The sequence below is a fragment of the Caloenas nicobarica genome, chromosome 3, assembly GCF_036013445.1.
Source record: "Caloenas nicobarica isolate bCalNic1 chromosome 3, bCalNic1.hap1, whole genome shotgun sequence".
Lineage (NCBI taxonomy): Eukaryota > Metazoa > Chordata > Aves > Columbiformes > Columbidae > Caloenas > Caloenas nicobarica.
Window position 1 is genome coordinate 96,205,959 of NC_088247.1, and position 26,220 is coordinate 96,232,178.

Sequence of the window (26,220 nt, forward strand, 5' to 3'; positions counted from 1 at the left end):
CCGTAAGCTGTACAATAATATGAAGATTACAAAGATATATATAAAGATTGCAATATAAAGATTCTTACATCCTAAGAATGTTAAAGTTGTTTTGAAAAATGAATCAGGGAAACAAATTTTTATATGGATAAATATGTGCATGCAAATAAAACATACATCTGCATTATTGCAATTCAGGATATCCTGCTTACTACAGGGGAAGAACATGGAGAGGCACAAATAGTATATGTGAAACACAGGAGCAAATTTCTTTTCATTTCCATTTCTTCACTTCCCATAACACAGAGCTATAATATTTCTGTAATATGAGAACTCCACAGGGATAATTTTTGCTGATTTGAAGGATGAGCTTGATCAAAGTTGGCTCCAGAAGTTATAACTCTACATAAATTTACAACTCTTAGCAATGAATATGTAGCATATACATAACTTTTAACTTACACATATAGCATTATAATATATTTTATGGATAAGTAGAACTATGATGATTCTTAAACTTTTTAGTTCCTTCTGTATCAGATTATATCTCCAGGCAAAGAACAGATGACTTATGCAGAAGTTTAAATTATTTTGAAGTTTTAAATTTAACAGATATAGATAACACCAGTACTATTCCCTGTAGATTTTTTCATGTCTCAAAATACCTCGTACGACTTAATTATCTCAAGATAGTGGTGCAAAAACCCTTCAGGAGATTTAAGTTCCACTCCTGTAGAAAGCATTTACTGCCTTTGCAGAGCTTGAGATTGCTGGCAACAGTAGTATGTTGCATTTTGGAAAGTCCTACAGGTCATATCCCTACAGCCTATACAAAAAGCAAAGATTTAGAAAATGAAGCAAAAGGGAAGAGAAACTGGTAGACTGTTCTATAGGTATAGAAAAATTTTATCTTTCCTAGAAAATCCAGTGTTCTGCAGCAATCTCTTCTGATATTTTTTTGTACCACTAAAAATGTGAGCAATGAAAGTTAAATACTTTGGAAAACTATAAAAATGAATAATTTAAAAGTTGGGACCAGATTCACAAGGGCAGTTAAAAACTGTGTAGGTCAGGAGAAGGTAGTGGTTTCTCCTTTACACCTATTCCAGTAGAATAATTAGACAACATTCCTCTTTTATTCTAAGCAGAGTTTGGAATCTGTATCTTCCATTTTGTAAGAATATTTCCTAGCTGGTGAGATGGTCAGGATTTTTTAGTCAAATTTCTACTTTTAAGATTTCAGGAAAGGATCTATATGCACATTTTCCTTGACATCATGGTGCTCTGGCTACTGGGCAGAGAATATAAAATTGCCAGGATTATCTGTTTCTCTTCCTTATACTTGAGAATGGCATTGATTGTGAATCTTGCCTTTTACTTCCATTGAACGTTTCCTGAGCATGAAGCAATTCTTCCTTGCAGTTCCTATGGTGCCAGTCCTGTGAGAGGTGGTGGCAGTCACTCGTACAGATGGGGACATTGGAGCTGAAACAGCACCCACCAGCTTGTGCTCTCACTCTCTTTCTCTCTCTGCTCCTCTACCTCCCACAGTTGAAGTCCAGATAGTTTCTACATGGCTGTGTGAAGTCTTAAGGGGCATGTGGATGACTATGCAAAGCTGACTTGCAGTCTAGCTGTATAATTAGCAAATACACAATTTATTTCACTGACATAAATCGTATACCTTCGTAGAAAGTAATAAAAAAGTTAATATCATTAAATTTTATAAAACACGAGGAACTTATTTCAAGGTCAAGACAGAAAAGGCAGACAAGAACATTCCTTTAATTATTTAGCTACTACAGACTTCCTTTTATTGCACCGTAATTGTTAACTGGAGACAATTGTAATTTTAAATACGATACTATTTCCCCAGATAAAAACTGGAAAAATCAAAATTGGGCATGATGCTTTAAATTTGCGAGTAAGAGCTTGTAACATCTCCACCTTGTGGTTATTTCTCTGAGTAACGAGCCTAGACTGCTGCATCTCAAATGGTAGGTTATTTTGGCTCTGGTACTCCAGGTTCTCTGAACACAAATAGTATACATTGAGGGGTTTTACCTAAGAGATTTTTGTATAGGAAAAATGCCTATTGTACTGACTTTAAAGTCAGTTCTTTTTTCATGCTTTCATCAGACATTATTACCTTTTTATATTTTAGACAACATCGATAATTAAAGTCAAGAATAAGTTACTACAGAAGCAATAAACATATAGGATGACTGAAACAGTCCAGTTTGAAAAGAAGTATTTCTTATGTTAAAAATGCCATCAAATCCAATAATAAGATGAACCAAGAGGTGGGTCAAGAGGATTAATTATCTTTTACTCATCAAAATATTTGCAAGTATCCTTGTATTTGATGAAAAGAATGCACATTACACACAATAATAATCACTATGTTGAGTGGGCAAGTGTTATTGTCCCTGTTTCACAAGGCTAAAGCTAACTGAACAGAGAAAGTACCCTTCCATAAGGTCACAGAGCAAGATGATGATGGAAAAGAAGAGTAACCCAGACTTTCTGTTTTACAGTCCCTGGTGGTTTACTGCTAGATCTATCATCTCTCATCTTGGTTTAGCATATTAATATCAGGAAATTGTCTAGTCAACTCTAAGAAGCCTCAGAGTACAGGTATTAACTCAGCACTAGTTGCCAAAGTTGAGCTGCTTTCCTTTTTTTACTTTTTCAATTTGCAAATGTAAGAAAAATGTCCCATGATATTTCTGGTGTTTCCCTGATCATGATCAGGCAGAAAAATTAGGACATAAGCTCTTTCGTGGTATTTTGGCACGTCCTACACACACCAGAATTTTAAAATGCCAGGATAGGCAAATAAGTAAGTGTAGTTATGTTATCTAGGCTTTCTAAAATGTCAAAAATACTTTGGCTTGATATTTTAGATGAAGATGTCCCCACCTCATATTTCCAAGTTCCAGTTCTCATTGTAAGCATGATTTTATTTTCTCTTCGTTTATTATTATTTATGGCTAATTCGCCTTTCTCCAAAGAAATATTTGCTGGTTTTATTGTAGTCGTTGTATCTTCTTGTACAGTGTATAATTTGTGAAAAGCTACTCAGCAGCCTTTTGTAATGTATCATATAAAGGGAGTGTGATAAAGTCATTTGACACAACGGCAAGAATATAAGCAGCATCATTCCTTCTTTCTCCATTTGTAGAGATAACTTACAGCCAGAAAATCTGTATTAGTTCTGCTCACTGACCTTTTTTTTTTATTTTTTTTTTCGGGGAAGGTAGGTGTGCCCTCCTCACCCCACTAAAAGCAGTACTTTTTAAAGAAAAAATGCATATCCTGTAAATGCTGTGGTAGGATCGGAGGCCCAGGATGCCTCATCACACACTGTTAATGTTTCTTTCCATCTCTGTGACTCATCCTGAGACAAGACATGGGTACCCAAAGTGCCCTTTCTGTTCCCTATTCCTACCAGGCTGTGTCCAGTCCCTGAACTGAGAGGAACCGTGTGTGAAACTGAGTACTTGTCTATTAGTAGAAAGAATGAGACTTTTTTTTTCTGACAGACCTCTTTTTCTGCGCTTAGCATCCTATTGAATACTTACTCAAATAAGGTCTAACCTAGGAGGGCTCAAAGGCTCAAATGCATTTATTCTAGCTCCAGACACCACAGGTAGCAACAAAACTGCCTTTAGTCAAAAGACTAGAAAATGAGATTTTTTTTCCTATATTAATGGTCTTCTGTGCACACCAAAACTTACGTGGTGTGATTCTTTGTGGCAGCCTTGCAAAAGCATATGTAGTCTGTGCTTCCTGAACAGGAGGTAGAGTTTTGAGGTAGGGAAAAACTCCAAAAGGAAGAGCTGTGAGAGTGGTGGATGATGAGGAAAAGTGGTGAATGTGGTCAAACATGGAAGAGACTAATCTAGCTAAATATAGATGTCTTCACTGTAGGTGTCAATATCTGAGCTAGTCACCCCAGCCTTCTTCGTGGGGCATTATCAAAAGATTACTCAGAGAGGATGTATTCTTTGCTCATAACTTCACACAACTTTCCAGCTGTCAGCATGTGACCTAACTTTATAGTCAGTCCAGAAGAGAAGGAACTTTGAGGATATGGATAATGCCCTGTGAAGCAGTCATGTAAAGCAAATCATAGACAAATTATGCTAAAGTTTCTCTTTATTGACTACAAAGAGAATGCAGATTGACAGCTCAAATACAACATCTGAAGAGTGGTCTGTGATTTAGGCTAGAGAAACCATGGCCTGCACAACCAGTCTCCAGAGGATCCACATTATTTTCCCCTCTTCTCACTAGTGAAAAAGACTTAGAAGTTTCTCAGAAACTTCACTTCCAGAGCAGTGATGTCACCTCCCCTGGCTGCCGTTGTCCCCAGGTACATAGCAAGGTGTAACCCCAACTCTGCTGTTCAGAGCTGTCCAGACTATTTAGTGGTCTTCTTCAGATTCGGTACTGATGACAGGAGACTGAGCTCAATTACACAGTTTGATTTCTGCAACAGAATAACTCAAATGGAAAATGTGGTTCTGGTGTGTTTTCCTTCATGTGCAGTGCAGTTTTGGTCACCATATGGTGACTAAGCCGCGCTGCCCCTCTTTGCTGGCATGATTTCAGAACACTACTGTATGAAATAACCACGAAGCTTTGAAGAGCAGATCAGTTGAGGGATGGGTGGGCAAACTTTAAAAGGCTAAAAAAGTTTGTTCAAATAACACATTCAGATGCTTATTGGAAAATAATTGGTCTGGAAATCAAGCTTCAGTGCCTCCTTGTCTCAGACATTTGCAATGCTGAAGTAAAACCACACCTTTCAAACTTGCACTCTGCCGAAGTTCAGTGAGGTTCCAAAGAGTTTTTGAGATGTTAAACTTTTCAGCATTTTTTTTCCAAGAGGGAAAAATTCGCCCCATTCTGTTTGAAGAAGTCTGCCCACAACTAATTAAAAGCAGCATGTAGCACACATTGCAACAGTGCGGTTGTTGCTGAGCCCTCTAGGTGGTCCCGAAGACCACAGGCATTCGCCTCCAGCAGGTGAGGGCCAGCGGTGATGCTTCCATCAACATGAGCACTCCGGCAGCCCTGTTGGTGAAGCCATCTGGTGACGTGCCCCAGCGAGGGCTGGAGAGTTCGGGCCCAAACACTTCCAACAGGATAGATGATTCAGCCCAGGAAACGCTCTGTGCAACAGGCTGCCACCCCTGGATCCACTTGATGATAGTGGTATGAGGCTACCGTGTTAATCTACTGCCATGGGATAAAATAAAGTTGATGTTAGCGCCAGCTATACTCGCTTAGCCAAACCCTGCTCCGGTCTTACTCATCCTGTGGACTGAGAAATGCTTAGAATGCTCAAAATCTAAAATGTTTAGTATTTTAATCAGTGAAAGTATCTTAATTAGGTTTTAGAGGGACTTAGGCTGTGTGCACATATGCACAAAATTATGTTCCCCAGAGCCTAGGTTAAGGACATAAAAAAAGTCAACTCTGTGGTGTTCAATATGGTCTAATGGAGAGCATAAAGGCATATAGCTTGTTCTCTGACTCTGTTCAGCCATCTGTAAAGTTGTAACAGCAGCATTTCCCTTCCAAGAAGTCCTAAGGTTTAGCAGGTTGCCTCCTATAGCACAGCTTGCAATACCCATGGTGGGCAGTATTAACTGGGGTAGGGCAATATCATGACAAAATTTAAAAGCAGACTTTTTCTTTGGAGTTCAAGGGAAGTTCCACTTAAAACAATTGCTAGCATGACATGCAACCATGCCGATTATGGAGATTTTGATCTATTATCCTAGTTCTTACTGAAAGCCACTCCCTGCAGCAAAGAAAACACAAATACTGGGTTTTGACATTTGTCTTAAATTCATACTTCATCTGCTAGAATACATATTTGGAAATATTTAAATGACCCTGTAAAGTTCAGGATTTGAATTTTTCTGAAACAGGATCTTCATCCTGATGATGCTAGGAGTCTAAAAGAAAACAAAGTTCCTTTTGTGATTAAGCAGAGCAGCTATTTATACTGCCAGCTGCCGGCTGCATTCCAGTACAAAGTGCACTCATGGCATCAATTTAAAGGGCATATGTTGGAGGCAAACACTCAAAAGTGGTTTGGAAAGAGGTATGGAGTAAAAGTTCCTGAAGTGCTGTGCTGGTTTGACTGAAAATGAGTTAATTTTCTTCATGCAGTTAGAAGTCTTTCTTTTTCATAACTGGCACGGACTTAGTTTGAGAACAAGAGATAACACCCCGGGACAGAGTTAATGTTTTCAATTGCTCTGGTCTGAGAGCTGAGGCTGTTCTGAGTGCTCTGCCCACAGGTGTGAGACATCAAGGAAGAGGGGCATGGATGGGGCAGAGCTTGACTGACATCCAGACTGATCAATAAAAGTATTCCATCCCATTAGCATCTTGCTTCAGATTTAAGGAGACTCACGATCTTCCGGTAGCTCTCTCTCTTCTCTCACCTTCTTCTTCGCTCTTCTTGTTGGAGCTGGCGCAGTCCAGTTCGGGACATTTAGTTCAGCCTTTTGCCATTTTGCAGAGGCCTCTGGGCCTTTCTGCCTTTTTTGCCTTTTTTCTCTCATCAGGATCAGCTGTTCAGGACCAGGTGCTGCTTCCTGGGACTGGCTATTTGGTGTGGACGAAGTTCATGAGGAATTGCCTTGAGTATATTTTATTTTATATTCTATTTCTATTTTATATATATATTTACTAGTAGTGCATTAGTATTTTGTTATTTTATTAAACTGTGTTTATCTCAATCCAAGTTTCTCCCTTCCCTTTCAATTCTCTCCCCTATTTGGAGGGTGGGTAGAGGGGTGAGTGAGCAGTTACAGTGGTTGTATTGCTAGCTCAGGTTAAACCACAACAAGTGCCTGAGTCACTTCAAGGAGTTAGACTTCAAGGACACTCAGTTGACTTTGAAAATGGTACCCAGGCTTACCAGAAACAGATGATGGCTTAAAGTTGGCCGCAATCCTCTGTAGCCACAAAAAATTCCACACTTCTGGGACAGGTTTTATTCAAGTTACTCCAGATGTGCTTATCCTTGGCCTTGTGCTAGAAGGAGGTCCATTTTTGTTTAAACAATTTGCTTTGACTTTAATGGCAGCAGGATTAAGTCCTGAGTCATTTGTCGGCAGAATACTCAGAAATTTCTTTACTCCTTTCAGTGTGAATATTTTTCTTTCTTCTTGCAAATCTTGGCTTTCATACTTACTTCTCTTCAGGTGTGTGAGGAGCATTATTAAAAAAGCCTATCTTTAGGAGAGCAAAGCATTTTTTATCTAACGTTTCCAGTTTTCACCAGCCTAAAGAGGAAAAAGCCTAAGTCTGCCCTCGAGTGTGTACATTTTACTGCATAGCTGAAACCGAATTCTGCATGGAAACATTTTATCAAGTACCTTATTTTTCTACACATTCCTGGAGGACCTGCAAAGGAGGAGCTTGTCAGCTAAATTGAAAACATACTAATAAAGTTAAAAAGTTAATAGGAGACATTTGCAATTTCCCAGTAATTGTCCTAGTGACTTAAACTCTAAATAACTGTGTATACTTGTGCTACTGTTTTCCTTACATCTTTGTATCAAATGACATGCAGAAGAATTAGTGCCGGATATCTACCATTTGTCGCACACCTATCAAATTATAGTTTTGCTAGGCAAACTTACAGTTAAGGTGGCCAGGTCTCTGTTTGTCTGGGAGGCTATTTTCAATTACTTATAAGTAATAATGTGTGTTTTATAACTCAAACCACTTGTAAAAATAGAGCTTAAAACCTTGTGACTGAGGCAATAAAGCAGAAGCAAAGGTTTAGCTGTTGTAACCTACTATGCAGTCCATTTAAGGGCAGCGGCTGAAATATAGTTCCAGACTCTGGGCTACTTTTGTGCTAACTAGACAATATAAAAACACATTGCATTTTGTGGTGTGGTGGTGTTTGTTTTGCTTTTGGGTTTTTTTTGTTGCTGTTTTTGGTTTTTTGTTTTGTTTTCATAATTACAATGATAACTATACTAATAAAGCAGCTGTAATGATTGCTGCTTCTTTCAGTGAACCTTGATTAGATATTGTGAACCAAGACACTGCTAAAGAGTATAGGCTGACAGTGTTACCTTTGCCTTATACCTCTAGGCTTGCAAAAGGGTGCCATTTAAATACACACTTTTCATTTAAGGCTACACAGAAGAATAAATCTGCAGGGCTTGGTTAATTCTGTTGTACATCATCTTTCCATCTCTCCATTTACTATGACTAGACTATTGTATCCGAATATCACGCGGCCAGCCAGGTATTTATACCAACTAATCCTGTATGTCACTGGCATCCTGACTAGAAGGTCAAGAGAGAAATAGTTTGATGGACTGACTAGCTATTTCAAAGAATATATTTTGTTTTTCTTTTTCATTCCCTTCAGAATAAAATTTTCTGTTCAGGCACCTATTTTATAAAATTTGTGCATTTGCTAGATCTTTTTAACCTTAAGAAAAAAATATATATAAGGTGACATCTTATTCCTTTCTTTTATCTGCCTTAAGCCTCCAAGAACATTCGTCTGCATTCTTGCCTCTACTGATAACATCTTTTCTAGCTGCTAAAGAGCTGACAGCTTATTACAGGGGTTGCACAGTACTGAACCCTTCTCATTTAAGTTTGGCCTGAATGAAAAAATGTTGACCTTTTCTGTATTTAATATGGCTCAGAAGAGGCATCTTTCCAATTCTTAATATAATCTACTGCTGAACCTTCTCATGCTCCTCCACTTCCCCTCTCCTTCAATCTTCTAGCACTCCTAGTTCACCGTATGGGATATGGACACCCTACATTGCCTGCCATATCCTTTTACATATATCCGGGGGATTCAGGAATTCTTTTGTATTCCTTAAGTGCTGCTGTATTTTTACTACTAGTCAAGATTCTTTTATCAGTTTCTGATATCAGTCTCTTTTTATCTTCAAGGATTTAATAGTCTGTTAGTGTGACTAATTTCTTTCCCACACAACCTTTTTTTACCTGTTGACTTTTGCCCATCAGTTCTTTTGAGAGAAAATTTTTTGAATGAGGACTTGGCTTTATCATAAACAATACAGAATAGAAACAGAAAGATACAATATCGTTTCACTTTTTTACTTCTCTGTTACAAATAGGTACCTCTAATAATAAGCATGGCCAACTACTTTAGTTCTGCTATGTCTATTTAAATATTTTTCATACAAGAGTGATCAAAACAGGCAAAATTTGAATTAAGTTTTGTGATCTGGGTTGTTTCTGAAACACAGAGGTGATCCATTAAAAGGTAAATACTGAATAGCTGCCTTTGGACTTGGTCAGATTTTGCAGCTGGACTAGATAATTGTTGTAGCTCCCTCTCAACTGAAATTTTCTATTATTCTATTCTATTCATGACTAAGTTGCCATTTTTTGCTGTATACAAGGTGAATGATACACTAATTGTCTTGCTAAGCCTTTTTTTTAAGCTATGAAAGAAAATATAATAAAGTTATAGAACAGTTTTGAACATTGCCATGTTGCATAGAATTTTTTGTGAATAGTCTCTATCATTTAGCACATGGCTTTGATTTTCTTCACAGTTGCAGTGTATTCACAATCATGTCTGCTGCTCCCTTGAATGCCAAACTGACACCTATTTTGAAAGCAGAATTGGGTTTTCAGCATGAAGAACACTTCCTATAATATTCTTTTATAAAATTCTAGCTCACAGTGCTATAACTTTTATAGCCTTTATCCCACAGTCTTCTACCTGATTTGCCACCCATCCTGGGTACTGAGGAAAGTAGTTTTGTAAGCCAACAGAGCAGAGCCATGTCCTGGGTCAACTTGCTTCCAACAGCTCCCCCCCATCAAAAAAATCCCACTTGGATAATGCCTCCAGGTATACTTTTCCAAACATAAAGATGCAGCTCTTGAAAGTCAGTCCTACTATTCTTTTGAGCCAAGCCCAAACTATGGCAGTGCTGCGAGTATACTTTCAACCAAACAGCACCATACCTATTCTTATTCTTCACAGGGTTATGGAAAACTCCCCAATAAGGGCAATAACATAGCCCATGGGAAAACTATGTCAAGCAGATGCTAGGATATAATTTCTGATGAGAAGTCCTATGGTCCCCAGAGATCATTTCATCATTCACTCAGCAGATTCAACCTTTCTGATGGAACAAACAAATATAATACTATGGAAGGGGTCTGCCCTTCTCTTTGTATTTGGTGTAAATATGCCCTATTATATCCTGAAAAAGAGGCTCCCTTTCAAGGACAAAGACACTTGAGAGGAAAGACTTCCCTTATTCTGAATTACTGTATTATGCTTCAAGGTAAAATGGCAGAGATTTTTGGGACTTCAAACTAGTTCAAAGTGGGGAATGTATTATCGTGGAGCTTCACTCTTTGAAATTTTCATCATTACTTTCACATATCTTTATCTCTTCCTTATCCTCCTTTTCTTATTCCACCTATTTACCTTCTTGTAATGCTGATCAAAAAAATACCTTTCTAGCTAACATGGAGTGAATATCCCATGCCAGCCTTCTGCCAGTGTCACACTAGGAAAATTTCCAGCAGCATGGGATAAACTTTCCAAAGAATATTCTGGTTTGCAATCTGTAAGAGTGGCAAAATGCACTTAACAGATGCAGAATCCAGCCCTGTGTGTTCTACCAACAGAGGGCTGCTCTATGGCCAGCAATCACCTTTAGGGTAACAACCAAGAAATGTATAAGCACTTGTGGATGAGTCCACCTGTGTTGATTCGGAATTTGTATTAGGCATTATCAGCATATTTCAGGTGTATTTCTCTATTGGCTAGTATCAAAGAGAGCAGGAAGCAGGGAGGGAAAACTCAGTTCTAGCTGTAGATTCTGCCTTTCTGATCCCACTGACCCATGATAATTCTTATATACTGGGCAGACACATTACTTTTGAATTGGGTCCATAACATGATTAAAACAAATGGAAGGGCTGTTGCAGTCCAGAAATATGGGGGGGGGCGGGAAATAAAGACAATAGAAATTTCCATTGTCTTTACACCAAAAAGCAAAGTCTTGCACTAGTTAAACTCTGATGCAATGTTTGGATTTAATTACAGTAGGCCAAATTCTGCCCTCAGATACACCAGTTATCTTGGATAAGACTTGGCATGGAGGGGACATTTTCAAATCAAACACCATGGTATTTTTATAATACCATGCCAAATAGGGCATAATATATTTTTAGAAACTTTCTCATTTATAATAATGAAATGCTCTTCAAGATGATTCACATTAAAAGAAACAATTATTTTGGCTCACAGGACATGTTTGTAACTATGTGTAGACACTTATTTGGATGCAATTCAGCAGCATGTAAATTCAGAACGTGGATATATGCCAGTGGCAGGGAGGAAAAAAATCTCGAGGAAGTGAGCTGTTACTCAGTAGCTGTTGCTGTTTCCTTTGCCTGCTAGCTCAGAGCTCCCTATAGCTTCACAGAGGTGAAGAACTGGAAGGGACCTCTAGAGGTCATCTGGTCTATACTATTCCAGAAGGATAAATTCAAACTGACAAGGACAGACATCTGTCAGTGATGGTTTAATATCTTTTTAAAACATTTTAAAAAGGGAAATTCCATGCTCTCCTGTATTCTTCAGTATTTTTGCAGATAGACAAGGTTTTCCTAATGGCTAATTTGAATGGCTTTTGATGCAAATTAAGCAGATTTATACTTTCTCTTGCCACTGTGGTCAGGAGGAACAGCTGAGCATGTGCTGTCTCTCACTGGAAGGTTGTCAGTTTGCCTCCTTTCAATCAAACCTCTTTTAGAAGAGGCATGGTAGAGAACCTTCAGCTTTTCCAGCTCATTTATATGCGCATTAAACCCTCTCAATACTTGCCACCCTCCTTGGGGTCCTTTCCCAGTTATCTCCATCTCTTTACATTCTAGAGCCAAAAGCACCAGCTCAGATCTGGCCAGCAGTGAGGAGAGTGCAATAATCACATCCCATATGTTGCATATAACTTTTCTCAGTTTGCAGTAGCCTCACATTGTTGACTCACATTTAATCCATAATCCACCATGAATCTCGTGTACATCTACCTGCACCAATTGTTTCCTTCAGATTTTAGACCATTTCTCCAACTTGTCAAGATGCCTTGAATTCTAATTTAGTACTTCAAAAGAGTTTGTGACACCTTTCAGATTATAGTGCTCTAGTCCGTTATCCAAAACATTAACTTTTGAAGAAAACTGGGCCTGGATAGAACATGCTTAAATGGTTCCATGTTTTTAAGAGTGAACGACAGCTAATTACTATTTAGAAGTAATATTTCACTCATCTATGCATCCCAAATATGATGATTTCACTATAATCTATTTTAATTTATTTAGTACAGCATCAAAAGCCTTTCTTAGGATATGGTTATTCTGTGATTTTTCTCCTAACCAGCTAAAAATCAAAGTATTTCTTCCCTTGGGTGAATGTGTCATTTCCAAGACAAAAATAAAAAAGCTCCATATTTAAGGTGCATGCCTCTAAGAAATAACATTGTTAAATCAAAGCTATTACTGGTGATACTTTGTAAACTTGAATACAGGCAGTCTATTTATTAACATGGATGGAAAATTATTACAGCTATTAACCTGTAAATCACTGGTGTAACATGTTATTCCAATCATTCTCGAGGGCGGGTGGGCAGGGTAATGTAAACAATATTTTGAAAGTTATTTTTAATGCAACTTGCCATCTTTCTGCCGAAGTCAAAAAGAGACTGTAAGGACAACAACTCTGGTTTATTGCTTTTTATCCTTTTTAACTAACCTGAAAGCACGGGAACACTCATTACGTTCTGAGCAGAGAAAGTTGTTCTGCCTCGGGCTGTGCTATCTCCCCTCTCCCCTTCTGCCTTCTCATGTCGTTCATAACAAAAGAAACATCTTTAAGGAAAGCGGCTACAGTGTTGTCCTGTGGAGAACACAGTTTGATGTAGCCCAGAAGGTCACAGAGCTACCGGATCAGCAAATGGTCTCTGATCCTATGAAGCTTCTGTCTGAACTTCTCTCACTTCTCCCTCCACCCTCCACTTCATGCCTTCAGCTTAAAATATATTTGAGGAGGTTTTGGCATTTTTTTGCAACAATTAGCTTTTTGTTATGCAAAACCAGTTGATATTTTAATACAACAAGTCCTGAAATTAGACCATATTAAGCATCTTCGGTTTTGATTTTGTTATTCTGTTTTTGATTTTGTTTTTTGTGATGATGCACTATCTTCTCTTGGACAAAGTCTCTGGAGAAATAATAGCACAAAGCTGTTTCTTCAGTCATTTCAGGAGATAATAATTCCTCAGGCATAGACCTCAGAGAATTAAAAGTCAGAAATCCAACAAATAATAACTTTTTTTCTTGGTGAGGTCTAAACTTTAGACAATGGATCCTATCTGTTGGTTACCCTTTAATGTCTACAAGCATTCCCCAATGTGCCTAAGATCAACAGACCATGTTAAGTTGACACATTTAATTAGGCATGGGTAAATAGATATAGATATATCGAGACAGATATATAGACATATCTCATGTTTCTGTGTGGACATGAATGAGGGGCATGGAGAAAATGTAGTGTTATGGAGGCCTGGAGTTTTTCTTCTTCTGACCACATGCATCAACTTTCTTTCTTATGATTTTATTTTACTGTAGACACAGAGCAGCACATTGGACACCAGTCTGTTATACTCCTTTCAGTCAAAGAACAAGACCTGTTATTTTTGGGTGCTCTGCACCAGAGACATGGTTGAAAATGCACAAAGCCTGGCTGGGCAAAGGTAGGCAGACCTGGGCACGGTAGGCAGACCACTCAGCTCACTCCAGCAGGCAAGAAACTTATCAACACCACCTTTGTGAACTACGAAGTGGTGATAAATTTGGGACTTCCCCTACCAGTTCATTTTCCTAGTGCACAGGCAAGTAAAGCAATTTATGGAAAACATAGACTTTTTTGTGCAAGGCAGTATAGATTTAGGGCAAGCATAACCGGAGTTTTCTAGTTGATAGAAATGTCCTCAATGGTGTATAAGGGATGGCATGGAATTTGCTTTGTTTTCCCATATATCTTCATGGGAAGTACACAGAAGTTTGCCCAGTTATGTTGCTTTGACTCCCTTGAGGGTTAGGTAGGGATGCATGGGGAGAAGAGAGGCACAAAGGGAAGGCAAGAGCGTGTTTGCCTGACCTGCATGTCCATACCTTTATATTTAACTTGCAAATTAAGGATTTATAGCTACAACTGCATGGTCTGAAAGGTACCTACCCAACTCCTTTTGGTCATACCTATAAATTGTTTATGAGTGGTTGCACTTTGTGCTGGCCGCACAGATTCAAGACACACCGTGTGAGCTCCATTCTAGTTTCTGTACCACCAGAAGTAAACTCTAGTTTCTGTTGAAACACCTCGAGTGCAAAATACAGCAGATTGAGAGAACAGAGCCTCATCAGAGATAAGTCTTGAATCTACACTGGTGCTGGTTTTGCCCTGGCGTCTGCCAGACATGGAAAAATATTTGGCATAAGCCATCTCTCCTAGAATCTTACTTCTTGTAAGTAGTAAAAAGTCACTTATTTATTTAATCTCTGCTCTGTCAAAAAGTTTACTTTATCACCTTCAGTGATGGGGAAGTGTATCCCTTCTGCTGGTCTTCTGACCACCTTGTCTCTCATTCAGCCGCCACCTTATGACAAGAGGAACTTTTCCAGGAGCACATATAATCAGATCTCCTGCATTGTGTTCCCTGTCTCCTTGAAGAATCCTTACATTTTTCCTCCATCCTTTGGTTTCTCACTCCTCCATTGCACTTTCAGTGTGTATTTTCTTTGGTAATATGTATTTCAAAGCAGAAAAATTACAATTGATAGTAGCTTTTTCCTTTTTTATTTCAGTTACATGCCAGCAATAGGGATCAGCTTTGCATTGTAGAGTCCCCTTCCTGTGGCTGCCCATGGCTTTTCTTTTACTGCTGGGACTTTGTTTCTATCACTATTTTCCTTTGCCCACTTGCACCCAACTGTAAATGGGTCTGCTACTGGCTTCCAAACTCATGGTTCAAGAAAATCCTCTGCAACCAACATCCGTTTCTCCTGTGAGATCTTCTAAAACAGGCATGCCAATGTCACTGTCTTTGCCTGTGCTGTGTACTTAAATTTGCTTCTCCACGCAGGAGTGTTTCAGATACTAAGTAACATTGGACAACAGGTTGGTGAGGAGTTCTTAGGAATGAGGTGATTAATGTTACATTAATTTATGTTTCAAAAAAATGAGTCTATGAATTTGACAGGTGGGTTTTGTACTGGTTTCAGTTAGCTTCTCATGAATATCCAGCAGATTAGTTTGCTGACAGGAGTGGATAACAGTGTCCTGAAGTTGTAAATGCAAGGGGATCCCCTTATATAATGAGTACATCCCATTTGCCCTTGCATGTTGAGTGATGAATTAACTTTCCCAAACTCACAGGTTTTGGAGACAGAAATCATTGCTGTGACACATTTGGAAAAATACCTAGCACATTTTGACTGTTGTTGTAATATAAAAATAATATGTAAAAGTACAGGCAGATCACTTTATCTGGAGAGCAAGAACTTGTCACAAGAAAGATTTAGTAAATTTGTCAACATATGTAAGTGAACCAGACAAACAGATAATGATAATAGACAGACACTGCTTTTTATGCAAATGGAATGCTATTTAAAGTACAAAAGAGTAGCTATTGAGCGTAATTGAATTAACTTCACCAAGTTTCATTTTTTGATACTTCTCAGATTAGATAAGAGTAAATTATGAAATAATGGCAAAGAGGATGTAACATCCATGGATGTCATTTTACAGTAAATTCTGCCTTAGGTTATTGCATGAAAAAGAGCTATACCCCAGCAGGGGTTAGTATCAAAGGTGTAATTCAAAATGGGGAGGAACCACAAAAAGAGAAAAAAGAAAAAAAACCCAAACTCAATGATTTTTTTGTTAAAAACTTTTTTTTTTTTAATGGGCTAAAAGATCACTTTCTTCAAAAGACTCTATGTTCTTCACATATTTTCTTCCCTTTACAATATTTCAAGTATACCAGTGGGCTGGATAAAAGAGAGTCATCTCACTGAATTTATGTTGCCTCTTCAGTTTGAACTCAGCAGGTCTTTGCCATAAAGTGAAAGGTCTAAAAATGTTTTCCTGCTTCTCCTGAAGAGAAAAAAAAATAACCTTATAGTTGGACTAAATCATTATACAATGTGGTTAGTATTCATTGTCTCCCATGTATTCATCTGGCCAACAAAAACAAACATCCCAGGTCACTCAGAGGATGTGGTATTCGTCACAGCAAGTCTGTGATCTCAAGCAAGCCAAGGTGATTTCATAGGATGCATGATTTGCAAAAAGCCCTAAGCAAAGCATGCAGACAGTTAATGCTTTATATATTGGTGTGCGTAGCACTGAATGCGACGTGGGTTTGCAGATACAGCCTTCCCTTACGGGTTTATAGAAAAGAGGAAATACAGATGAAAGTTAAAACTGTTACTTGTCCTGAGGTACTGCCTTTTGAAAGGAACGGTGGAAGGGTCCTAGTACAGGTTACAAAAATAAGAGTAAAAGCTAATATTATTTATAACATATTTTTAAACCACAAGTCAGAGGGCTGAGTTAAAAGCGGCGGGTTTTCTAAGGGAGCCCTGTGGCTTTGCTGGCCCCAGGCAGGTCACAGAGTCACCCAGCTTTCCTGGGCAGGCGGCCTCTCTCCTGCATCCCTGTGCTGCACGCAGACCAAGGAGGGTGGCTGCACAGGCACCTCACCGTGCTCTTCCCTACTATTTCTGCTTTGTCATCGCCCCATACCGCTGCACTCCCGAAGTCGGTTCCTGGTGGCCACAGGCTGACGGGGGATGTACAGACTCCCCCACCAGCTGCAGCTTTCCCTGAGGCTATCAATCTCAGAGAGAGGCGGTCTCAAACCTGAAATTCAAAATGCGGGATTTTTCTTTGAATGTGGCTTTATTGATAACCACAATATAATAACAAAGCCCTGGGGTTTTCCCCTGAATTCGCCCTTCTGCATATCCCACAAGACGTGTGCGGTGCCATTGTCCTGGCAGGGGCTTGCCGGGAGCCACTTGCTAGCGTGACTTGGCACTGATCACTCAGGATAATATGCGGAGGGCTCAGCACCCCAAGTTTAGAGTTACTCAAACAAAATGCTGCATGCTGGAGTCTGCCAATGTCTTGTGTAATCCTAACAAATTCCAGCATTTCTGTGGAAAGCAACAAGACATTTAAGAATTTTCTGGAAACTTCACCGTTTTCTTTTATGTTCAGTTTTGGTTTTCTATAAACCATCTGGCAGTTCTTATGTGTAAGTTTGTGTTACCTGCAACTTTGCATTTTCAATTTAAATCCATGTTTAATCGAGTTCCTCAGAGCAACAATCAAATTATAGATTTTTTTCTTATGTGTTTACAGATGTTTAAACGGAGAAACTTTTATTGATATCCTGAGGACCAGCAAGCTGTTTGGATAGAGAGCATCAAATTGTTACCTGTTTTTGGTGCTTCACCCCTCTCTCGAATAACAGCTGGGATCAGGGCTTGTTCTTGCCTAATTGTTAGATAATACTTTTTATTGTACTGCTTTCATAGTGAGCTGCTATCTCACCCACAAATAGCATCTGAAGATGAAGAGGAGCATCAAAGAAACTTCCTTCCTCTGTTTCATGATGGCAAAAGAGCGGAACAAAATAATATCCTTTTCTTTCTTCCCTTTTTTTTCTATTCAAGAGTCTCATAGCATATTAGATTATGTCTAGAGTTCAGGGTGTGGGCTCAAATATGCCACCCCTGTAGCAATTAAAATTGCAGGATCTTAGTAGCAAGATGGAAAGATTAACCATGAGACTTTGCAAGTGGGAAAGAGGAATCTGACTTAAACCAAAACCGTTTCCCCTCTGTCACCCACATACTCATAAGATCCAAGTGGTGTGTATCCATGTAATCCGTCCAGCTTGCAGGCATCAAGGTGCATGTGTCCAGGCAGTCTGGCCGGGGCTCCTGGCCATGACCCAGAGGACAAGAGACAGCAGCTATTGAGTCTTCCTGAGGTCTCCTAGTCTTTTCTTCAGATGGGAACCATATCTGCCACCATGACCTTGTGTAGCAACCAGCTGCAGAAGTTCAGTACCTGCCATGCACAGAGGCTGTCCTCACCATGGGCATGCAGGGATGGGTTTTAGAGTGGCAGGCTGGAGGTTCCTGGGTCATTCTCAGCACGTCCACACTTGGTAGATTGGTCTCAATCTAATCCCTATTGTAATTTCTGCAATGAAAAAAAAAAGTTACTAGATGTAAGTCTATAAATAGACATAAATTCATAAATTTATATATAAATCTGGGGTGAATATGCTGGTGAGTCTGTGTGTTTATGATGTTTTTCTAACCTCTCCCCTTACAATTTTGATATAGTGCTGTGTTTTGCCCAGCAGGACCAGGAGTGGATTTTGGTTTCTAGCATATATGCCAAACATCAATGAAAGGCTCACTTTGTCTTTTGTTTGACACATTGGTCTTGAGAATTGGTCTCATTTAATATTCTTATCAGAGTTTGAAGTCCTTGAACTTCTGATTGATTGATTCTTCTGAGCTTTAAATAACAATACTACGTAATGTGATCTTTGTTAAGACTTCCCAGAAGGTGACCAAGAGAGCCAGACTTCTGGGTTTTGTGGGGTGTCTTTTGTTACTGCTCTTTTGGGTTTTTTAGGAGTTGTTGGTTTGGGTTTGCTTTTTTGGTGTTGTTTTTAACTTTTGGTTGGTTTTTGTTTGGTTGGTTGGGTTTTATTTGTTTGGATTTCTTTTGTTTTGGGTTTTGTTTTGGTTTTTCTTGTTTTGTTTAGTTTTTACAAGATGAGCTTAGCTGAAAAGAAAAATCTCCCGCTAAAAACCATGTATAGCTTCATGCACTCATTAGCGTAACTCTAGAAGGGCTTTGTCCTCACCAGAGGCCTGAGTTTGCTGGATGTTGCCTTTAAGTGTGAAAGTCCCAAAACTACTTTGTTTTTGCGGTCTTTCCCTGCGACTGTTACTGCCCGCGGTATACACGGTGTGCTACAAAGTTGTCTGATCTGATGAGTACGACCAACTTCAGGAGAGCTTTGCTGTGTTAAAATATAACGTTGGACGTTAATGGAGGGCTCCCAGGTCCTTCGGTGGCTTCCAGGTCAGCCTTCTGTCTCAAAGAAGGAACAAGGAGCCTCCGTGGGCAACACCAGCGGCCCCGTTTTGGTTCCAAACGCCGGCAGCTGTGGCGGTACCACTCGGTCTCCGCCGTTAGATGGCAACAGCTCCCCGGGTAACCGCGGAGGGGAACCCGAGCTGTCTTTGCTCTTCCTTCCCAAAAGCCTTCTCAGCCCCGGCCCGGCTCCTGGTTGTGGTTTGGGAGCGGGGAGCTGGCGAGCGCCGAGCGATGCTCGGCTCTCTACCCTGGGGCCGTGTCCCTTTTCCCAGCCCCTCTGCCCCGGGGGAGCGTGGCACTGCTTACACCCCCCTGCAAAACACAGGGGACGGCCAGCAGACCCCCGCTTCCCCCTGTGTTAGGCGAGAGAGGGATTATCTGTGCAATAAAAGGAAAGACACATGCATGGGTATCTGCGGGATAAAATTATAGACTTTTGCTTAAATTAATAACACGTAACTTATGAGTTTTGTTGCAGTTTGGAGCAGGTTTTCATCACACGGAAGCAACGAAAAAAGTAATGGCTTTGAGGTACAAACTGTGAATGTTTCAGTTATCAAGTAATGGAGGTCATGAAACACCGCATTAGATTTTTTTTTTTTTCCATCTTACATGACTTCAAATTAAAAATGCCCAGTACTATCAAAGAAAAAACAGTTGGAGGGAACCCAGTGCATCTCAGTTTTTCTGCTGCCCAGAGGTCAGATCAGCTATACCAACATCATTGTCCAGGAATACTTCTCCATCCTAGTCTTAAAGGCATGAAAGCTCCATAACCTCCCAAGCAGACTAGGTATTCCCCATGCCAGTGACTTCAGTAGCTCTTAAGAGCTTGAGAACTATTTCTCAATAAAAGGTCAAGATTTGTAGATTAAACATGCAGCCAAGTTTGAGTTTCCAATGCCAGCTGTTCTGATTCTTCAAAATGCCCGAAGATATAAAGATGCTTGAGTGTCTCCAAGCTACTGTCAATGAACCTGAGGAGTAACAGGGTGCCAACATAAGTACACATTTAATTATATTGAAATTTTCACAACACTTAAGCTTTACTTTTTTGCCTAAGCCAGGCATTGATCAAAGTAGCGATATATGTGACCAAAATAAACTAACACCCCAAATACCTTAGTTTCCAGTAGTAAGATATGCAGATGTATACAATGAATAAGCTTTTTAAGCCTATACTTCAATATTAATAGTTTTTTCCACTGTGGCTACCACTTTCATGTCTGGAACTGTACCTGCCTTTCTATCTGACGTTATATTATTTTGTTTATTATCTTCATTTTCAGTGTAGCTGGGTCATTTTCCTCACTCTTTCCAGCTCATTCCCATACTCCTGTTTCAAGACGGTACTCAAACTTCATTCCCTTAATATTGAGAGAGATTTGGCTGTTCCCCAGTAAAACTGAGTTTGTGCTTGCAAGCATTGTCTGCCACTTCTAAGATTTTCTGAAGCATTGAGATATTTTTGAAATTGTTACCCATAACCCCTCAATTTGGGAAGGGTAATTATTCACCTGATCTTATGAGATCTTTTAAATCATCAAAGAGAAGTGCCAAACGATTGCACAATACCTATTTGTTTACTTCTGTTGACACAGAAATTCAGGGCTTCCTGTGAAGGGAAATGCTTTTATCACAATTTTTATTACAGTGTTAAACTTTCTGTCCTTCCTCTTTTGACTTTCTCTCAGGCCCAAGGATGCCAAGCAGAGGGCTGATGGTATAAATACCACTTTGAACATCCTGAACTGGCTATATATTTGAGCTAGATCCATTGCTTGTGTTAGCTTTGATTCTTCATGTATGATGTTTGCCTGTACCACCTAGATTTTGGATTTACCAGCTATCTTCTGTAGCACCAGCTGACCCACCCCAAAAGCAAAATATAACAATGACAGAAATAACATATTGGGCCAAGAAGAGGCCCCAAATGTGATGTAAATATTTAGTTTCAGTCACAGCAAGGAGGGTAAGAGGAAAGTGCATTTGAGAATTTTTAAGTAATACTGCTTGCCTCTAAGCAGAATTCGCTCTATTTATCAAAGTTAATCATTAGGTCTGTTCTAATTAATAATAAACGGTTAAGCATTTCTCTGCATTTGAAATGGCTCTTGCATGCCCTAGTAAATCTAAGTACTTGTTTTAAGGTACTCTGCAATGTATTTGCAGCCTTTTTCATAAAATTTGCCTGTTATCTGGAAGATACCTTGGCTGCTGGCATGCTATAGGATGGCTTTTATGGAGTCGTTTAGAAACAGTTCCTCCTACAATTAATTATTATTGTGGGATTGCCATAATAATGAGAAGAAAATAGTTCTTTTTATGATGACAGTCATTAACTGGGCAGAAAAGTCATCATGACAAATACAAAACCAACATGGAGTGTAAAAACATGACCCATCCATCTCAGGACTGAGGAGATGCTCACACAGCCATCCTTTGCAGAGAGAGCCCTCTACCAGACCAGGTACAGGAGCAGCATCCTTCCAGGTGATGCTGATCTATGGAACTCAGCTAGTTCTGGGCAAATCTTATGAAAGGAACAATTAATCTCACATATGGGAATGAAATATTAGGTGGTGGCCCAATACGTAGGGTGTTGTGTCTTTCCTCTGTGTGTGGATGCATGTGTACCTACAGACAAGCTGTGGAAACAACAAAAGTCCTGGAGCGTATCACCACTTATTTTTCCAGACTAAATATTCTGTTGCATCTGCTGGGTTGGTTTTGCCTTGTTTTTGTTGTTGCTGTTTTTGTTGGGTTTAAGTGTGCTTTCAATTTGCTTCTCACCAAATAAACATGAAAGCTTGTCAATAAGTTTCTCTTCCTCTACCCTGAAATCTGGTGTAAAGAGAAAGCAAAAATGCCCTATACTCTTTCCTGTCACCTGCTTCATAGACGGCAGAAAGCTGAGTGAACGAATAATTTGAAGTGATTTACTTGGCAACCTTCATCACATGTCTATAGAAAACCTGTCGTTTTCTAGAATATATTTGCTTTTCAGAAAATATTCTCTAAATTACTTAGGCCAGTGATCTAGTTACCTGGAACACTTGAGGTAAATAAGTGTTTGGTGACAACAAATACAATTTACTTTCGTATTTGTTAATAAGCGAATGCTCGTGGAACATGTTGTAGATATTTGCGTGGGACTAACACAAAGCCCTTCATAAAGAAGACCTGCTGCTGAGTCACAGTCCTTCATGCGAGGCAGCCAAGTGAGGGGTGTTATCAGTCTTCTGTCTGTGCTCTGTCTGTGGTCCTCCTAGAGCTGTTGCGGTGGGGTATGTCAGCAACTCCTCCTCGTGTGTGCCTGGTCACCCCCAGCCACCCCCAGCCCCATGATGGGCTTTGCCGCCACACCAAGCATCTCAGGGGGATGCAGCCTCACGGCAGCACCTCCTCTTCTGCTGTCTCTGCCACCCGTGTCTGCACTCAGCAGAAAATGGAGCAAACAGCTGAGGAGCGCGGGTGGCAGAAGGAAAAGTGATAATGTCATAAAATATGTAACTATTTGCTACAACAGATGTGAATCAGAGGTTTCTGTTTGTTTAGTAGAGGGCACATTTTTCTGAATAGTCCCAATTCTCCTAAGGGTCATGGTATAGTAATTCCATTACTTTTAGCACTGGAACAAAGATACCACAGCCATACAGCGCAAATTGCTGATCCCTTGTAAAATCAATTTGCTGTTTCAAATTTGTTCCATAACTTTTGATGAGCAAACTTTGCAATAGCAGGCTACACAGGTCAGATATTCCATGTCCTTGTGCAGCTCAAATAAAAACATAAAGCTGGCATAAATTTCAGCTCTTGTTACTTCAAGAAAAATGTGATTGTTTGCCTGTTTCTGATGTGAGTCAGATCTGTCATGCTGTGATCGAATAGTGCCCAACATCCAGCATCAGCAGTTGTGGAACTGCAGCCAGAGGATGCTGGTGGGAGTGTCCCCAAGACTGTGCTTAAAGTCTCTAGACAACACTTTCCATCTGCTCTTGCTTTTGAGTTACCAGCATGCAGAGTCAGTTGGCGGTTCGTAGTCTTGTTGAGAGATTTAATACGCTTTGAAACAGCCAAATTAGATAGTAAACTGGTTTCTGTAAGCGATGACTTCAGAATCTGACTCCTCACACTAGGTCTTTGGAGGATGACCAAATCAGACACATCTTCCTGACTCCTTCATTCATATGGAAAGATTCATTATTCCTCTGCATTTACTTTGAGTGTTTCTGTAACAGGAATTCAGGCAGTTGTTATTAATTTTTTAAAAAATTATGCCAAACATGGCGTTTTAAATAATACCGTCATGTTGTATGCAGCATTATCAGCAACAGTCATGCATTTATTCTTTATTAGCCGTATTTGCTATTTTTACATTAGCAAGCAGTAAGGACCAATAGGAGCAGATGTGTAGAGCAAAAGAATGGACACCAAGAACTTGACATCCAAGCTCTACATGCTGCAAGGTACTTAATTTCAGACTAACTCCAGCCTGCTCTCGTCAAAGTCCAATCTTGTCTGCAGTAAATTATGTGCCCTCCTACAGCATAACTTTGAAAATAAACTCAAGAAACCCAGTTCATGCATGCCATGACTGCCCTAGGATGTGAATGAAAGCACAGTAACTAGGGACAGACAACTCTTCAGAAATAGCCTTGATCACTACTAAAATACTAATGTAAAGGTACCAGCTGATGCTCGTGATGTGGGTCTTTGAAAACAACATTTATAACACTCTGAGGTGTTCTGAGTCATTTGCTTAATATGCAAAGAAGTGTTACTACCATTCAATTACTTTTAATCATTTACATTTTTCTCCAAGCTTTACCTGTATGGCTCTATGCTTGCTCCTAGATGGAGTGTAACTTTCTCCCCACATTTAAATCAGGGAAGGTTGAATAGCTTATAGGTTAGGAAAAAGTGATAAAAACATTTTTATGATGTAAGAGATTTTAAGATATTTTTAATGGTTCTAGCACCTCTGCGAAAGGTAATGGAAACTTGAAATTTGGCAGGAGTGTCACTCCTAATGCTGGAAATCAGCTTTGTTCAGCCTGCAACTATACCCTTTTATACATTGCCTTTGCAATATAGGTTTTACTTACAGGATTGCAAGGTATTTTTCTCTTCTAGCACTGTCTCATTCACTGTGTGATAGAACCACCTCATTTGCTGTAAATGTGCAGAGTGGCTAAAGAGCAAGTGGGAAGTCTGAGGAAACAGAAAGACACATCCAAGTACTGGATTAAAAATTGAAAGGTCTGGGCTCTGTTTCTTTTTCAGGATATCCTACCTGGCCTTGGACAAGTGGACTACAGCTGGCTCTTGGCACCTGTGCCAGCTCTATCACGTGGCTAACGTGAGGACAAGGACAGAGGATGTGCTCACCCCTGGCCAGGTGACGGGTGTCTCCAGGGCATCAGGGCCTTCCTCAGCCGGCGCTACACACCAGCTGCAGCCACTGCCCTCTTCATAACTACATCAGGTTTTGTGAAACTAAACGCATTTCAGTTTGCGTGGTATTGGGCCTGCATGGGCAGCCTTGAAAACACTTTTTATTTAAGCCAGACTCTGGTTAGTGTGCACAGATTGCGCCTTGAACAGTGAAAATAAGATGAGGAAATGTCATTTAAAAAAATCCTCTTTGCGTGATCATCGTAGCCAAGATTCACAAAAGCACCTGTGGAGCAACCTGCACAAAGATGTAGTAGCACTTTATCTGTGCTTGTAACACTGTAAAGCCGCATCACACACATCTGTGATATGGACTATTATTAATATTCTAGGACTATCTTGTACTTCAGGATATAAAAGAACAGGCTATATTTTGAAAGCACCAGAAGTTTGCCCACTTCAGTTGGTTGCATCAGCACAGCTGCCTTGGGAAAACATCGATTTCCCTCATCAGCCCAATCATATCAGTATCAAGCAGAAAAAAGATTCTTTCCAGGGGTTTCCACGTTACCAGATGATACTCAGAGGAGGGCAACTTCCCCTTTAGCATTGCTAACACATCCTGTTTTCCCCTGAAGGAACCAGATATGTAACACTTTCTTTCTTTAACAGGCCAAAATAGTTGTCCTGAATGTGATATCTGATGGGAGACTGTCTTGCTTCTTGAGCCTTACAATGCTTAGTGTCATGATGCTGAAGTACATTGATGGATCCACAGTCTGATTTTTGAAAGTGTTGTGCCTGTTTTTTGTAGACTTCTGTGGGGACACCTTTCTGCCACAGATAGGAACAAAGGATGAAGCAGAGATTCTTGACCTTTATGTCTTCATGCCACAGTCTGCCTGGTAGTTACATTTTTGTTTAATAGAACAAAAACCATGCTGGAAATCAGATCACAGAATAGTGTAGGTAGGAAGAGACCTCTGGAAGTCTGTAATCCACTCCTCCTAAATAAAGTTTAGGGTGCTCAGGACTTTACCTTCAGCTGAGTTTCATGTGTCCATAAGTATGAAGGCTTCACAGCCCAGTGTCTGATGATCCTCAGGGTAAATAACCTTTTCCTTACATCTAAGGCAAAATTCTCACATTCCAGCTTTGGTTCTGGATATTGAATTTAAAGTTGATATAATTTTATACCTTTATGAGGGCTAATTAAAATGAAGTAAATATTTTTTAACAGGTCTCAAAAACTCATAATCATCTTCAATGAATGCCACTGCTGGTGGCAAATGGGACAGCATCTAGGAAATGGACACTTTTTTGGAGGGCATTAATCGAAATATAGATCCAATTCTTAAAACTGAAGCAGTTTAAATTTTGATTCAGAGACGCTTGGTGTATTCATGTGCCAACTAAACTCCCCCTTTTGAAGTTCGTGATGGTCCTTCATGACTAGAGTAAATGTCCTGTAACACCCATCTCCTTCCCATCTTGCTGCATCCATATTCCAGGTGGAGCTGACTTTTTTGAGTTAAATGCCACTGGAGAGTCACAGACAAAACCAGAGAGCATGACGCTCACATTTGGAAAAG

At 39.7% G+C, this 26,220-nt stretch overlaps 1 long non-coding RNA gene across 1 annotated transcript in view; it reads left to right on the forward strand.

The window, feature by feature from the left end:
* LOC135987080 (uncharacterized) overlaps nt 1-25,644 on the forward strand; it is a 29,027-nt gene extending 3,383 nt beyond the window's left edge. The window contains exon 3 of the long non-coding RNA XR_010605950.1: nt 24,518-25,644. This is a non-coding gene — a long non-coding RNA (uncharacterized LOC135987080). The remainder of the gene's footprint in view (nt 1-24,517) is intronic.
* Nucleotides 25,645-26,220: the final 576 nt, after the last annotated feature.